The sequence below is a fragment of the Vulpes lagopus genome, chromosome 12, assembly GCF_018345385.1.
Source record: "Vulpes lagopus strain Blue_001 chromosome 12, ASM1834538v1, whole genome shotgun sequence".
Taxonomy (NCBI): Eukaryota; Metazoa; Chordata; class Mammalia; order Carnivora; family Canidae; genus Vulpes; species Vulpes lagopus.
This window is the reverse complement of record NC_054835.1, coordinates 56,136,635-56,140,186: the sequence shown is the minus strand read 5'-3', so window position 1 is coordinate 56,140,186 and position 3,552 is coordinate 56,136,635.

Here is a 3,552-nt window from a genome sequence, read left to right as displayed (position 1 = left end):
CTCAAAGAAGCCGTGGCGTTTTGCGCACCTCACATTAGTGATGGCAGGGGCGGAGTTACTCTCCCTCCATCCTCCTGCTCGCTACTACAATTTTCCTCGGGGACCTCCCGTCTGTTGCTAGAATTCCTTTTTGCTTCCTTGTCCACAGTCCCCACAGGAGGAGGGTCTGCTCTCTGTTCTGTCCAAGTGTCGGTGGTTCTTTCTTTTTAAAAAATTATGTCACTGTTTTTTTTTTTTTAATTATGATTTTGGAGTTCTTTGCTCCCTTTGTCACCCCCCCCCCCAGGGGCCCCTTCTACATCATTTCATCTCCCCTCCCTCTGAATGTGGGCTGCGAGCAAGACCGCCTCCCCCAGGGCCACCCTGCCCATCGCATCGCCCTGCTGCCATTTTATCGGCCTTCTTCTTCTCCTGCCTGGATCCTTCTTCTCTGATTACACCAAACAGGAAGGGCTTGTGGGTACTGGAGTCAAAATTCCTATGGCCATGGGACGTAAACTCAAGGAACTATTGTAACCTTGGATCAGCTAAGATGTTCCAATGACACATTCCAACTTAAGCCGGAGGGGAGCTGGGTCACGGAGGAGTCCAAAGGCAGAACGGGCCCCAGCTTGCAGTTCCTGGGGCTCGGTCTTCCTCCCGTTGTGGCCTTTTGTGGCCCACTGGCTCTCCTCGTGCTTGCAAGATGGCTGCAGGAATCCGGGGGTCACATCCAGATGCAGGAAAACGAACTGGCTCTGGCTTGCGTCTCTAGGAGTTAGGGAACAGGTGCACCTGCAGCCCCCCTCCCCCACCTCCCTTCAGGTCCCAGTTGGCCAGAATATGCCATGTGTTCACGCCTCAACCGATCCTCAGCAAGGCTGGCCATGGCTGGCTGGGATTCAGGCAGTGTCCCCTGAACACAGGAGCAGAGAACTGGGCCCCATCGGGAGTTTGTGAGGAAGGGATGGGGGACGTGGTTACGGGCAGATGCCAGGACCACTTTGTCACCTGGTGGGGACTTGGGAGCCCCTGAAGCATGCTGCAAACACCACCCTGCACACCTCCCAGGCAGCGGTTGTTGCCCAGGCTCCACGTTGGGCCTCTGATGCTTCGGGGAAGCATCTCCTGCTGGCTGGGGCTGTGGGCTGCTCTGATGCCATCTCCAGATAGGCGCCCACTCGTGTTTATACCACCCGTCACCCCATCTGCCTCCCCGGGGCACCCTCGAGTCCATCTGTGGTCCAGAGAGTCCTCTCAGAACCCGCTTCAAATTGACGCGCGGGGACGCCTGGGTGGCTCAGCAGGTTGGGCGTCTGCCTTCGGCCCAGGGCGTGACCCCGGGGTCCCGGGATCGAGTCCCACGTCGGGCTCCCTGCGTGGAGCCTGCCTCTCCCTCCGCCTGTGTCTCTGCCTCTCTCCGTGTCTCTCATGAATAAATCAATAAATTTTCTTTTTATTTTTTAAACTGACGCCCGCGTGTCCCATCAGATACCAGTATGCTCCGGCGCAGGAGGATCCAAGCGCCCTGGGACAAAAACGTACCTGCAGATTCAGGACCCATTCCTAGAAGCCTCCTGGAGCCCCCGGGGTCGATGGCAAGGGCAGGACACACGACCACGAGGGGACACCCCACCCTGCAAGCCGAACCCCAGAGCGGCCCTGGGCGGAAGAAAGCGGCCTTGGTACCATGAGGGCCGCTAAGGCGCGGGCACTGAGGGGAGGACGCTCCCCTGCCCACGGAGGGGGACTTCCGGAAGGCAGGCCGCGGCCAGGGCGCTCGCGGCCTCATCCCCTTCTCGCGTTAACAAGCTCCCCTTTGACAGACTCCGAGGCTCCTCGCCCTGAGGCCCGACGGCCGCCCCCTGCGCCGCGCCGCGCAGGCAACCCCCGACGGCGCGGCCTTCCGGCTCCCCGGCGCCCGCCCCGTCCCGACGCGGGAAGCCCCGGATGTCCGGTCGCGCTTCCCAGGTGATTGACAAGCGCATTTGCCCAATGACAAGGGCGGGCGGGATCGCCCCGCCCACACCTCGCCGCGGGGGCTGCCGGGTACCCCCGCCCCCCGCCCCCGCAGGCCGCCCGCAGCTCGCGTCGGGGCGTCGGTGGTTGCACCCCGGAGCTCGCCCCGCGGGGTGCCGCCTGGCGAGCTGCACGGCCCAGGCCCGGGAGCCCCGCGCAGCCCCCGAACAGTGCACCCGGCTCGACCCCCGCGTAGGGCCGCCGCCCCCAGGAGCCCACCGACCGTCTCCAGCACTCCCGGGCCCGCCCTCCAGCCCTGCAGCTGAGCCCCACACGAACACACCTTGTTCTTCACATTCCCGGTTACACCCGGGCCCAAGGCGAAATCCAGCTGAGCCCTCCGATTGCACGGCTGCCCGCGCCCCTGTCCCCCCCCCCCCCCCGAGGGTGCCCTTGGTGTCACGCTGACCTTCAAGGTGGTGCAAGGTGAAATGAGACACCTTCCCCACCTTCCCCACCTTCCCCACCTTCCCCACCTGTGCTTCCCCTTCGTTATGCCCCAGGCAGCTCAGCGGGATTTCCTAAAGCACCGCTGAGTAAGTGCAATCAAGGAGGACTCACACTTGATTGAGTTCCACACCCTAGCAGGCCCCCCCTCCACCCACACACACCCCAGCCTGGAATCTTGGGGCCTGCCCGAGGCCTGGTCCTCTACATAGGAGAGAGGGCCATGCCTAGGACCAGGCTGGGTCCTTAGGGCTTACTGAACTGTCAAGCCTGCACTCAGGTGTTTTTTTTTTTTTTTTTTTGCAAATCTCATCTTTCTCACTTCTGTAATGACTTTAATTACTTTTTGCTGAGCTCTCCAAAAGGGGACAGGTTGTATTGACAGGCTGTCAGTCCTTTAGCTCCTTCAAAGGGTTCTGGGATTCACGTCAAACTCTGTTGGGGGGTGTCTTTGCTTGTCTCGTAATCAGCTTCAGTGACACTGCCAGTTAATTTTCGGGACAGGAGGCAGCTGGCAAGGGGAATAAAATTAAGGAAATTGTTCTCAGAAGAAAAAGTGCGCCTAAAGTAATGGCAGCAAGAAGGCGAAGCTCTTAAGATTCCAATCAGAATATTGAGTAGTGTGAATTGGCGCATTTATACTTTCAGACGTGTATTGAGCCCGTCTTCATGCAAAGCACTGTGCTAGGTGATGTAATGCTAGCCAAGCTTGGGCTGCTTTCTACTTTCAAGGCGGGGTGAGAGGAAAGTTCACTACTTTTTGGAGCATATGCTAAGTCGCAGTGCTGTGTGAAGTCTTAACAACAAATCTATGAAGGACACGGTAAAATTCTTTTATGGAAGAAGGAAACAGGACCTAAAAAATATTAAAGATGCGGCACCTGGGTGGCTCAGTCAGTTAAGCTTGTGACTCTTGGTTTCCGCCCAGGTCATGATCTCAGGGTCTGGAGATGAAGCCCCGCATGGGGACTCCACCCTCAGCAGGAAGTTGGCTTGGACTAAAGGACTCAGCAATTTTACTCCTAGGTATAAACCCAAGTGAAATCAAAACATATGTCCACACTCACCAAAAAAAAAAAAAACCCAAATGGTAATTATGAGAGGTGA